At 47.6% G+C, this 14,011-nt stretch overlaps 1 long non-coding RNA gene across 1 annotated transcript; it reads right to left on the bottom strand.

Annotated features, from left to right (window-relative positions):
• Window positions 1-505: 505 nt before the first annotated feature.
• LOC142092994 (uncharacterized) lies at window positions 506-12,644 on the bottom strand. The gene is made up of 3 exons (XR_012677270.1): window positions 7,498-12,644; window positions 6,807-7,043; window positions 506-1,555 (listed from the first exon to the last, which is right to left on the bottom strand). It is a non-coding gene; the product is annotated as an uncharacterized LOC142092994 (long non-coding RNA).
• Between the last annotated feature and the right edge of the window lie 1,367 nt (window positions 12,645-14,011).

Raw genomic sequence — 14,011 nt, 5'->3', positions numbered from 1 at the left:
TGGCAGGATGTTCAATCTGTGAGTCATAGCTGTACTGGAGCCATACCAGCCCCTTGGCCAGACAAGCTTTGCCTTCATTAACTCTTTCCTGCAGGAGAAGCAGAAGCCAATTAATTACAACCTAGACTTTATTCCATTAAACTCCTCTAAGCTCCAGGGGAAGAGCCTTAAGACTCTACTCTGATCCTGTTGCCACTGACGCCAGTAAAAAGCTCTCCACAGACTTGGATGGGAGGAGGCATTAATTCCACGTCTGCTTTCAGCCTGGAGCATGGCCACACTTAGGAAGCTGTCCCTCTGAACGCAGTCCCTCTTCCCCATCAGCACCTGCCTTTGGGAGATGCATTGTCTGCAGAGAATGATTTCTGCTGGTCCCAGTGACAACGGACCACGTGGCCATCCTCCCAGTGGCCATACATTGTAGTCACCATCAAAACCTTGCTCCTGTATCTTATCTTAAACATTCATTCTGCTGCTCCGTATAAAGAAAAAACATGTGCCTTTCACCTTCCAAGCTGAACGGACTTTAATTAATTGGATTTTCAAAGAGTGATCACCACATCTGAAATTACAGACTTCAGATCATTCCCATTTTCTAGAAGAGAAATCTTCACAAGCAGGGACTAAGTCACAGCTCCACAAGGCTGGTTTAAAGTGGGCAAATCTTAGAAAAGAACTGTTCCTCAATCTCGTTTTCATAAACTATCTGTGTTTCAAAGAAGTCAGAAGACCGAATGCAGGTTGTCTGTGTCATACTGGACTGCACAGTTGACAAGGCTGGAGTGGATCCTGCTGTTACAAGAACAAGTTAAATGCCATCGTCTGGTGCAATGCTACAGACGTCTTTGCATGGGGTCTGAAGCCATAATGCCACGTACTCTACAATGCATAAGCAGCTGGTTTTTTATTCACAGGCAGATTGCTTAGGTATTTGGTGTGGAATGGGTACAAGGTGATAAAAGTGTATTATTTATACAGCATACAAAAATGCAACTGGTCTTCTGGATATAGGACAGCATAGTTCAAAGTCAAATTTCTCTTTGTTCCTTGTGTGTTGCAAGTAGCTCACTGGCAAGGGCCCAGCACTTCTCAGGCTGGTTACAGGACTGTCTCATCTGAGCTGTGATCTGTGCCACAGCTTGTATTTCTTGTATTTTGTTTAGCTGCACCGTGGGCCAACAAACTCCCACTGCAGTCAACAGGCCCTCAGGATCCGGTCTTTCTGTCGAGTCATGGTGCAATGATGTGTCACCTCTTCACTCTTACTACTGTTCTGAACACTTTCTTCCCAGTCCCACTTACTTGCATCAACATTTCTAGAACTTCATCAACAAAATTCTTAGCAGCCGCGCAGGAGACTTGCTTTACTCTCACTGCAGTCCACAGAGGTGGTAACGCTCCGGTGGTCCGCAGAGGTGGTCACATCACGGAAATGCTCAGATGCAGGTCTGTCTGCCGATGTGCACATCCGTCCTTCCCAGGGCAAGGGCAGCGGATTGGGGAGGGGGAGAGCCTGCAAGCCTCTGGTAGACAGTGTTTCAGTCATTCAAGGTAGCTATAAAAATAGAGAAGAGTTCTCAATAAGAGGTTGGTTAAAGAAGTCAGAATACATAACGAAGTATGGAAGTGAAGAAAAATAGGTTAAACAGACATCACATTTCATCTTTATTTCTTTTACTGTCAACACCTTTTCTATTGTCTAATAAATTCTCTGTTGGGGCACTGTGGTTTGGCAATTCAGAATTGTTTAAATCCCCTAGATGAACACTACCTCACAGGGGGGTTGTTTAATATCCAGGGTCAGATTGTCAATGGGTGCAGTGCCTCACCTCAGCTTCAGTTGTTTCTGCACAGCTATAAGCTCACAGAAAAAAATTTAACATGCACTGCCCCCCGCCCCCAATCTGTCCTCAATTTGTAGTTTTGCCATTTGTAGGTGCTGGTAGAAAAGCAGACCATTTTTGCACATGAGTGTTTGTGTGCAGATTTCTACATGAACAAAGAGAAACCATGCTTTGCAAACATGTCTCTGTGGAGCAGATTCTTGAAGAATGGAATTGATACCTGCGTAAACTCAAGTGGCCTATGCACTTTATTTCCTCCCCTCTTTCATTCAGCCTCACAGACTGTCACAACGCATTTGTCTACAACTACATGTTCAGAAATGCCATATTTCTTCAGTTCCATTGTTACAAACAGATGCTCTACGCTTCAGAATGAAAAATGTGCATGAATGTTTTTTCTAGATGTGCGTCACTTCATACATATACACAGCAGAGAAAACACACAAACTTACTTAAACTGGACAAAATATAAGGTTAAGATTCATTGAAACTAATCAAGAAAAATACACGTAAATTTAAATAACTGAAGGAGAACTTCAACTGAACAGCATTTTCTCTCTGTCCTTGTTCAATCCATGTGATCATAAGCTATTATTTCAAACGCATCAAAAGGGCAGAAGGGCAACTTTTTAGGTGCCAGCATAAAAACAACCACAACCTGACAAGCTTACACATGGCCAGCAAACCCAAAGCCTTTTGGATCTTTCCGGACTTTCACTTAATTGAAAGTAAAATATGTGGCTGTGCTGCATGCGGTGTTCCTCTTTTCTCCCGTTCTCTCTGGGAGAGGGCAACATCTGCCGTGAGCCCCCAGCCGGGTGCCGCACAGGCTCCGTTGTTTTCGCTCGGGAGGACACATGCCCACACAACTCGGTGGCCACAAGGCTGGGGTATGTCGTGGGTGCAAACATGCCTAGGCATTGCTGGGCATCTACGTCACCCTGCAGTCCGACAAAGGCTGAGAGTCTCTGGTTGAGTGCGGTGCCAGGGGCGCCCAGCGAGGGAGAGCAGCCGGGCTCTTGCCTGTCGGAGAGCAGTCCGCAAGCGCTCACCGCTGGGATGTGGAGCAGGAGCCTCCCCGCACCCATCTGTGTGTTAGTGGGACCCAGCCTGCTGAAATGGACTGGGAGAAATGAGGAGGAAAGAGAGTCCTGGCGATAAAAAAAGGCAGAATCCTAATTTTGGGGGTGCTGGCCACATTCCCTCAGTTACAAAGTTTCCAAGGCAGCGACCGGGTTGCCACATAGCTGTACGTTTTAACCCCTTGCCTGTCAGTGATCGCTCAGGAAGACTCAGCACTACCTGCAATGCATGTGTGCACACATACAAGAAGCCAATTAAAGCAGCCAGGGCCAGCGTTCCCTCCTGACTCCCCCATGGGTGTGTGCGGCTTGAATAGCTTAATGAGATGGGACAGCCAGAAATGCATCGCTGGGCAACGTGGCACTGCTGGCCAGTCTGGCCCCGAAACGGAGGGGGCTGGCAAGCCAGCAAGAGGAGCAGCACGCCATGGCCAGCATCAGGAACTGGGCTGCAGTGGTGGAGATGCAGACTAAGCTGTCAGGAAGAAATCGAGAGAGAAGACCCTCACCTATGGAACGCACTAAACTGAGAGATGGGCAGGAGCCTGGAGTGAGCACTGCCAGCACAGAGAGGGGCGGTCCTGCCCGGAGCCTCGAGCCCCTCCTTAAAGACTGCATGAGTCCACCTGGGAGCAGCTACCTCCAAGCATGCAGGAAAGGTCCTTGCATGCAGCTAAGTTACTGACAACTGTTAGGCGTACCTGGGTTTCAACTATAATAAAATTAAAGGAATTCAGCTCCTCTGTCTCTCGGGGCTGGAGCATGCATATGTCCCATCCTGCTCAGTAAACCCACGCACTGGCTCCTGGTGATAGCAACACAGGCTTCCCGGTGGGAGTGATTCTACACTGGCTTTTCAGACAACTGTGTTTCACAAGAATCATCGGTTCAGGGGCTCTGCCCGTCCTGGAGAACACAGTGAGCGCCCTTCCTGCAAGCCCGCAGAGTGTGCACTTTCCAGTTGTTAACAACTGCACAGCCACTGTCAGCTACATGCACACAGAACAACTGGCAGGTTTTAGGCATCTGTTACAGTTTTTACCTGGGTGAAGCAAGGCTAACAAAACAGTAACACTTAGAGCTATCAACTGCCTCAGACAAAACACAGCTGTTTGTTCCTCTGTCAGCACTGTGGGTGGGTGAAGCACTGATGACATTTATCGGAGAATTTTCTTTCCATACCAGGCAGTGAAACAAACTTTTGCTAGAATGTGTTCTTTTCACAAGTGATTTTTTTTCAAATTCCTATCCTGAGCTCTTACTTAAAGTCACGTATAGAAATAAGGCAGAAGAGCATTAGAAACTTCACTGGTTTGGAAGTTTGTATCCCCCTTCTGCTTGCACTGCTTCAGAGCTACAACCTCTCCCCCCCACATTAGGTAGTATTTTCATTAGATACCCGACCGCTGGTTCTGATTAAATAACTTGTATAATTAGATTGAGACATCTGCTTATCCCTGGGGGAAGAAATCCTTTTCAGCACTGGACTAAGTCTGATTTGGTTAATTACCTTAGCAGTACTGTATTAATACATAGTTTCTTGATGGCAAGAAGCTGTGGTATTAGGTTTATTCCTCCTGGTTTTCCCAATACTATTGTAAGACAGTTTAGGGATTAGGAATCAGGCATTGAGCTGAGTATTTCCCTCCTCTCTTCACTCATCTCAACACTCTCCCCTCGTTTTGCTGATTAAAATATTCCCTGTTTTGCTTGCCTGTTGAATACAGTTTCCAGGTTCTTTGTTTTACATGCAAGGATAATATATTCCCAAGGACTGCTCCAAAGCAATGCATTCTGGGATACTTTGGAGTAATTAAAGTTCTCAGGGTTCTTTGGAGATGCGAATTTGTAGCAACAAACAAACGCATTACTATTGGCACTGCTAGTTTTTCAGTTCATCATCCAGAAGTAGAGCAGTCCACGTACAGACTGGCAAAGTGGAACAGACACAAAAGGAGAGCAACACGAAGTGCTCTCAGGTTTGCAGATGCTGTCCTTTTCCTCTGGCGGCTGCAAGTTGGAACATCCGCAGGCAACTGGACTGCAAAGTTCCCCGGCCCTTGCAATAAAGACAGAGTCTGTCCTTTGGACAAGCTTGGCCAAAAGTGAACAAACTTACATATGCTGAAAAAGAAGCGACCGAGATTTGCATCCACGCTTGGAAAAATACATTCTCAGAAGTGGGTGGCAGTAAGCCCAGTGGGCACCGAGCCCTGAGGTAGGTGCTCCGGAGCTGCACCAGCAGGCAGCGGGCAGAGCCGTAGGCAGAAGCCGTCCTTAGGGCATGCAGCCCGGTGCCTGCTGGCAGCGGCCCACGGGCAGGCGGCTCTGCCAAGGCCCTTGCCGCTGGCCTTCCCTGCTCGCCCACCAGACTGAGCACCCCAAAGTGTCACTGGCTCCAAGCTGATTATTTAAACAGGCTAGTCTGGGGGCCCAAAAGCACTTCTGGCAATGGTGAGAACTGAATCAGGAGCAAAAGGAACGTTATGCAATAGAGCATTTTTCTATCAACAGATGGAAATACCTAATAAGATGTAAATCATCTGTTTGATAACCAAGCCGTTACAGAACCAGAGATTCAGGCTTCCCAGGGAAACTTCAATTCTCAGAACCATGTATTTACTATTTATATAACTTGCCAGCCTATCTAAAGGCTCGTCCTTTTCAGAATGCTATACAGGCAGCCAGAAGGCATTTTCACAAAGAATTGTTTGGATGCTTCTCAAAGCAAAAATATACTTAGTGCAGAACTTAATTGTAACACTAAATCTGTGAGGTTTAGAAAAAGGTGATGGGGGTGGAAATCATGGGGGAGGAGAGCATAGGAACATAACATCAAATGCCTACAGCAGGTCAGAGCAAAGATACCCTGTCCAGCAACAGAGGCGTAGGGAAGACTGCCAGAATAGCACCAAGCTTGCAGCAATGCCTCTCCAGAATACTCTCCCAGAGTCTGACAGTTTGCAGAGATTTCCCATGACAGAAGTGAGGTTTGCTATACAATAGCTGTTAGGGTTTTTTTTATTTTTCTTTCCACGACTTTGTCCAGTTTATTTTTTTGAATTTATGTAAACCTTCAGCATCCACAACATTCTGCAGCAAAGATTTCTGCAGATTAATGACACACTGTGCAAAGAATCACCTTCTTCTGTTTGAAGAACCAGGGCCAGTGAGCAAATCACCTCTGGGTGACTTCTTCATGCTACTCACGATTTCAGAGACTGCTATCATTTTGTCCCGCAGTCACCTCTTTCCACGCTGAGGAATCACAGTCTGTGGAGCTGTGCCTCCTATGGATGCTAGTCTATACCCTTGATCAGCCTTGTTGCACATTTCTGAATATTTTCCAGGTATAAAAATGCTTCAACAACTAGGATAGAAAGAGAATTAAATAATTTCACCTGATTTCTGTGGCCTGTGTTCCCAACAATACTGGGCTACCCAAAGCAGCAGTCGGGAGAGAAGTGCCTCCCAAAAGCCGAGACTGCTGTGAGGCGAATACATTCAGTTTAGAAAGATTTAAAGGCAGTATAACTTAGGAAAGGTTTGGTCTAAAGTAGCCCTTTGTTGGGCAAATGGTGTAAATAAGCTTTCTCACACTTCTGAAAAAAACAGACGGGAGGGAGGCAACGACTGCAAAGGAGGCAGAAGAAGCAGGAGTGTTTCTTCCAGCACCCCTCGGCACAGAGCGAAGTCCAAGGACTGGCTTCTTGGCAGACCAGTTTCGGTTCCAGCCAAGAAACATTTCCCCTCCACTCTTTTTTTAGGTCAGAAGGTGAGTAAAGGTTGGATTTTGTCCTGGGTACTTTTCTTTCCTTGTTACTTTCACACAGAAGCATGAAATATAACCGGATACATTTCAAGCAAGACAATGGATTACCTTGTACTGACGTGCAGGCCCAAGGTGTCTATTATTTATAGATCTCATTTTCTTGTAGCAAATTTGCATAGATGAACTCCTGGTGGCTGACAGGCCTAAAGCTGTGAGGCTCGCAAGTCAGCGCAGATTCTGGAGAGCAGGGTAATTCAGCAGCCAGGTATCACTTTGTGTTATGTTGCATCACGACCTCTGCATCGCTGGACCGAACCAGCCTGGCCACAGACTGCGGAAGCGACTCTGGAAAAAAGGAGCAGAGGAGAATTTTGCCAGAAAACCGAGACTGCTCGGTTCTGGAGGGGATTTGTCATTATTCCTCACATCACTTTGGCACTATGACTGCTTAGCAGGTACAGTGGAAACATCCGGATCTGCCCGTGCTGTGCAGCCACAGCGTGTTTAGGGGGATTCAGGCTCCCGTCAGGGACCTGACAGAGCTCTCATGCACACGTTGTCACTAGGAGTAACTTTCAGCCTGAGAGAAAGCAAACTGCTTTGGCAAAAGCTAAACAACCTCTCCTACACCTGATTTGAAACAGAGATGCTGCCTGGTGTCAGTGGGGTGGATTGTTCCCACTGTCATCAAACGAATTGAAGTATCTATCTGCCAGGAGCCAGAGTGTGTGTTTAAGGGAGACTCGTCATTTCCTCACTGGCGACATCTCAAAAGTGGTCCTCTGAGGATGACACTTACCAGTGCACGTGGCAGGAGAAGGGTGTATCTGCTCCAAGGCTTCAGCTCAGACCTGGACACCCATGCCCAGGAGCCACTACTGTAAGAGAAAAGGGAAAGTGCAACATATACCTCTTCCTTGGAAGAAGATGTCACAAAAGCCACACGAAGCTGGTAGCTAGCGAGAAGGGGTCAGAGGCTTACCTTCAGAGAGCTTCTGCAAGGAGAAACGCTGAATTAAGAGAACGCACCAGTGGGAGGGAAGTGACTGGCGTGCACGAGCCATGCCACCGCTGCTGCTCTCTGGCATCCCTCCTGAGCAGGTTACACCTGCGGCGGTGGGACCCCGCTCCTCCAGGCCACACCAGGGAGGGCTTCCCCCGCTCCTCCTTGGAGCTGCCATTCCTCCACGAGCTCCCAGACTGCAGGCAGCACATTAGCAAGCCCAGTCACAAAGGAGGGCCTAAGCAAAGCTAGATCCAATTGCACGAAACTGGATCATGTATCATAAAACCATCTTTGCTTAGTTAATCCTCTGACTGATTTTAAGGCCTTGCAGAGACTGAAAGACTATTAAGAGATTTGTGTTGGCAGTGCTTCCCAGCGCAGGCACCGTCTCCGCTGCTGCTCACCTGATATTTACCCAGTCATGGCCAGAGCCTCTTCCCAGTGCAGGGCAGCCCTTAAGCCCTCCATTTAAATTGTATCAACTTTCTTTTTGCTGAAACTCCATCTGGAGGATTACCACTCATGGGCAAGCAAAGGCCCAACAGGGTGCCAACCCCGGCGCCAGCTCTCCAGGCACTGGCTGCGGCCGGGCACCCCACAGGGACACCCCATCTGATGTGGGGTGCTCCCCCTCAGCATGTCCGCCCGCTTTGGCTGGATCCCCTGCTGCCTTCCCCGCTGTCACGCTCCTATGTCGCTTCGCACTTGGGTTTGGTTTTTTCTCTCCCGGGCAGGGCAGCATAGCGGTGGGTCTGCGGCGCGGCAGGCAGCTGCGAGCCCACTGAGGACGCGGGGGCCCGTGAGGAGCATTTTCCAGGAGCCACTGACCCGCAGGAGGGGTGTGCATCTCTCCCTACGGCCGCCACGGGTCATGCTAAACTGCACCAAAGGAGGGAGCCAAGGCAGCTCTTGGTACCAGCACACCCGGCACTGCGGGCCTCCAGCTTCATGCTTTGCCCTACACATTCCTGTAAAGCAGGTGAGTTGAGTAACAACAATCACAAAAGCAACCCTCGTGAGGGACTGAACGCCCTGCCCTGCCTAACCTCCCCGGCAGTGCCTCCCGTGGACACCCGCTCCAGGCGCCATCATCCTCCCTCATGCCAGTCTGTTGAGACTCGTGCGTCTCCAGCAATGGTGCAAACACATTGAGGGGCCAGAGGGTCTCTCACCACAGCCCTCAGGAATCGCAGCCCAATATGCTTCGTTTTTTCCACTATAATTTTCTTCTTGATCCTTGAATCTTATCTTAAGCAGTTCTCTTCCCCTGTCTCACAGAGCACTGATGTTGCCTTACTCCTGGTACTCAGTCTGGCAGAAGTCCTGCAACACATCCCTGGTTGTTCCCTGTCTCACTTCTTCAACATCCCCAGCTCTGCTTGGATGGGATGCAATGTGCTGAGTGTGCAGACCTGAAATGCTTGCTCTTGCCTTTGACTGCTCATGTGCCTGCCTGTTTTCTCCAGCACCTGCCTCCTCATGTCCAGATTCAAACTCCAGATAATGTAACCCTGCTAGCCTCCTGGGCAGGGTTGTGTATGCTGGGAGAAATGCTGGCCTTGAAAATTGGGTGTGAGTCTGTGGCATTCTTCAGATATTTTCTGCTACTGGGATAGTCTAGAAGAGGCTGAAGTCTGACCCTCAGTTCCAGCTATCTCAAGTTCATGCCAGAAATTATGCCCAGGCAACTGTCTGGCAGGCCACTGTCCTAGACTATGGCAAACCAAGACACAAGCAATGATGTTTTCTCTTGTTGGTTAGGTACCTTCTTTGTTGCAGCAGGTAGAAGCTTTCCAAGGAGATGTTTTTAAGCAGCAGCTCAAATCGTTGCTCCCCTTTTCAGACTCTGTCCAGGGCATAGGCACCCTGCTGAGCTGAAAGCCCCAGGCACCCCCAGGCAGGAAAAGCCACTCAGCAGAGACCATCGTCAGCACAGACTGGTGCAGGCCACAGATGCCACTGAGTAGGATCTGGACATGCTCGGCTGTGGTGAACTAATCCTGAGGCACATAGAAAAAGCAGATACCAGCCTCTTCCCTGGTGCTGGCAGGCTGCTGCTCTGTGGCTCCAGCCCCAGGCTGGCATCTGAGACCAGGCTGTAAGTGGTGCTGTTGTTCAGGGAGATGCAGCCTCCCGGATTTCCTCCCTTGGTTACGCTACAGCTGCAGATGTGGAAGTCTTGGACTGCACCCAGCCTATGCTGTGCACGATGTAAAATGCACTCCCGAGCCTTACTGCACAGCCTGCTTTACTGGAGACAAATGCTAGGTGCTGCACAGAGCCATAATTCCAGCAGAGCAGGGCGCATGGCAGGTTGCATATGTGACACAAAGCTTTCAGTCATTCAGATGCTGCTGCCAGATCCACTCAACTCTGCAGTGCACTGTGGGCCAGCAGCTTCTCTGCAGCATGCGTGCGATATGAGTTTGGTGATGCTCAGTCCGGGTCTCAGGGCACGCATGTGCACAATGCAAGAGACCCACCACAGACTACTAGCTGAGCCAACTGCAAAAGAGGTTTATTACAGCAGCTTGAAAGAGGATGAAAAACTCAGGGGAGGGCTCTTAATGTGCCAGAGGCCTTCAAATGGAAAGATCCCAAACCAACAAGACCTGGTTCTAAAGCACCAAACTCTTAACCTAGCTCCGATACTGCTGCCTGTCCCCAGGGCTGAGAAGCATCACAGATCTGGTGCCTTTTGTTGATGTGACTTAAAGAGCAGTCCATGTACCGCAAAGGGGAGCATAGGATGCGGGTGAAGCTCTGGCAGGATTCCCATCACTGGGAACAGTCCAGCGTGAGTTTTGGAGGGTTTGCAGTGAGCACATGAAGCAATTTTGCTGCCTGTCAGGATGACCAGGAATGGGAGAAGCAAGAAATTGCGAACCATTCAACCTGGTATCAGCTCCACACAACACAGTGGAGTAAATAGTGTGAAACACCTGGGAGTAAGGTCTAACAAATACTGTGTAACAGGGGCTTATTAAAAGTAGGTTGTGCCAAGCAAGTCCAAAAGACTTCTTCACTCGAGACACTGATTTTGCAGATGACAGAAGTCATTTCTATTCCAATAAAACAGTTGACATCATGCTGCATAACGAACTTAAAGAAAGCAGGTAACATTAAACAAAAAAGTCTCCAAGGGCAGAGCAGGGGTGGAGGCTGGCAGGCTGGCTGGCAAGCAGGCAGGGGTCTGAGCTCGCAGCAAGGATTCCCTGATGGGCATGGGTGTCAAGGGGGTGCCTTTGCCAAGCCAGTAGTGGGGTGCAAGCTGACCCCACAGAGGATCTAGTTCCCAGACCTGTTCCTCTTGGGGAACAGAGATGGCCAGCAGGATTTTGTGAGCCTCTAACTTCAAAAGATCAGCAGCCATGCCAGGATGAGGATCTGCTGGGACCATATAAGCTGTTGTTCCTGCTTTTTTAAATAGTATGAGAATTTTGAAGCTGCAAGACAGGAATGCGGGCAGAGACCTGACGGTTCCATGTAGCTCAGCTGAGCAAAGCTGTTAATAACCTGCAACCCCCAGAGGGAGGGAGGGCTGGTTCTGTTTTTGCTTAACCAGGGTCTCCTGCCATTACAACATTATAATATCAAAGAACTTTGTGCTAAGAACTAGATACAACAGCAAGAGCAGCCCCAAAAGGACCAAACCTGAGGATCTCAGTGGGGTTTGCTGCAGGAGGGTAGGATTTAAGCCATAGTCTGGAGAAACAAAGACTCAGGGGACAGGATCAGTCTCTAATTATCTTGCAGTTAATGTGAACAAGCAGCAGGATGAGGAGAGGGAGGGGCAGGAGACACCAGCATGCGAAGCACTGACCTGGAGCTAGGGAAGGAAAAGTTTAGGCTAGATGAAAAAAAAAAAAAAAAAATTATACTATAAAAACTGACTGGCATAAAACAGACTCCGACAGGGAGAGGCTAAAAACTTAGACACAGGAAATACTTACAAGGAAATCAGATGCAGGAAAGTTGCAACGACTGACTGCAGCAAAAGGGCCTGGCTCAGACCCTTTGGCAGGACCGAGTGGTCTTTCCCAGCCTTCCCTGCTGGTTAGTCATCTGCTAGTGGTTTCCAAATGGCCCTGCGTACCTAGTACTCTACCTGGAAAATGAGTGGGCACTGGTAATTTAACAGAGGCATCATTTTCAGCAAGAATCATTTGGACATTTAACGTACTAATATTCCAAAAAGAACAGAGATGTGTTATTTAGAAAACACTCTAAAGGGGTAATGAAGGCTATTTCTAACTCTCTCTTTTTCCAGGAAAAATGTATTTGCAGCAAGCACCAGGTGCTGTTGTATTTTAATCTAAGTTAAGTGACTCCTGTTCCTACTCCAGTACTCAATTACTCTCAATAAATCATGCTCAGTCCCACATCCCTTCAATCATATTAAGGCACCCCTCCATGAACACATCCAGTTAGACTTCCACTCAATTGATCACGTTCACTCAGACTGCCACTCAGCTGATCCCAAACAGCAAGGCTTCAGCTGCGTTATTCTTCACTGTTCACAGGATTTTCCAATTTCTATTCCCAATAACCTCAAACTGCAAACAGAAGGTGGTTCCTGGATAGGAAGGATTTGTCCAAAAGAGATTTTTTCAGAGCAGTGCTTCTCTTCCTCCAACAGTTCCCCTTTCATCTGTTTCTTTCATTTACTAGGTGCTATTTCTCCCCAGAGTGCAGGATCTGCTCAGGTGGAAGCCATGCAAGAGTCAATCATAAGACGGCGCATGGACTAGCACACCCATGTGCATACCAACAGAGAGAATGGGCCCATTTATCAGGTTTTCTCTGAAGCTCATGCCTGGCCCTTGGCTCTACCCAAGCCCATTCCAGAGGGATCCCCCCTTGCTGCAGATCCCCCACCCAATCCCGAGGCCTTTGGGCTGTGCAGCCCCTGGCACGCACATGCCCCCAGCGCTGGAGTGGGGCTGCTGCGTGGATTCCAGACCCACGCTGTGTGCAGCACCCCCAGGGACTATCCTGAGCATCTCAGCTGTCTTCAAGTGCCACCATGGCCCACGGTCTAAGTACTGGCTAGAGCTGGATGGGAACACTGGAAATGGGCATTTTCAAACAAATCCTTCTGAGGGAAAAGAATGGTTTCAATGGTTTTTTTTCCAGATTATCATTCTGAGGGCTCAGAATTTTTCCAAAAATATTCTGACACAACCAAAGGAATATCAGTTCTTTGCCATTGCCATATGAACTGATTGTAAATAATTTTAGTATTTCATATTCAGACATTCTGACAACAGAAATGCAATCATGTAGAAAAACAATTCATATGACCTAAAACCCAAGTAAAAAAATGTGTTGAAATAGAAATGTTAATATAGATCCTTCTGTGCAATTAGAATTAACCTCACTAATACTTTGAATATTGTCCAATGAATTGTCTGGCATATCTCTCATAAGACTGAATAACTTCAAACAGTTGAGACTTAGAGCTTGGCTGCACTTGTTATGGATGGAGCCAGACAGCAAAAACAAGTAAACCAAATGGTAACGTAAACTTCAATGAAAACATAATTCTACTCTGTAGTTGACTAATGATTTTGGCTGAAAATGTACATTTACCAAACTGCCCCTTTGTATTGCAATGAGTCAAATCCAATTTCCTATCATCAAACTTGTAGATGGCAGCCAAGAAAATTATGTTTAATTGAGTTGAACTATAACACTGAATTTGTAACTTTGCCGAATATGGATTGTCTCACTGTCCAGCTTTCTCACCCAGACTGAGGTTTTACTTCTGCATTTCAGGAATTAAGAGGCACATCTAGCAAACGGGTTCTTTCGAAGGAGACTAAACAGAAATAATTAAAGGAATTTGGACCTGGCCTAAAATCTCTCTGAGACTGGAACCTCTTGTTCCTGACAGGATCCAGGAAGCAATGCTTCCACATTTATTTAACAGAGAGAATATATCAGTTTGTTCAAAAATATGGAAGTCCTAGTCATCCCCAGGTTACACTTACAGTTGTGGTAGACCTTACTATGAAGCACTGTCTCCCATGGGAGATGAACTGATGGTTCCAGCCACAGCAGCCTGACAAAAATTCCCACTAGCAATAAACATCTTATCTTTCCACCTGACCTTGTACTTGGCTATTTCTTAAAAGAACTAAGGTCAGGAGGAGAATTCCTGCTTTGGACTCACAACTCGACCTTTGAGTTTCAGGAGTGGGCCTGTCCACAGCTGAGGAGAGTCTTCTGGTTTCTTCCCACCAAGAGCTTGTTTATTGTAGCCTCAGATGAATCTTTCCTGTAACTGTGGTTAACCTCTTCCTAT

Source organism: Calonectris borealis, chromosome 25 (assembly GCF_964195595.1).
Source record: "Calonectris borealis chromosome 25, bCalBor7.hap1.2, whole genome shotgun sequence".
NCBI lineage: Eukaryota > Metazoa > Chordata > Aves > Procellariiformes > Procellariidae > Calonectris > Calonectris borealis.
The sequence above is the reverse complement of the archived record's forward strand: the minus strand, read 5'-3'. Positions and strand labels throughout refer to the sequence as shown.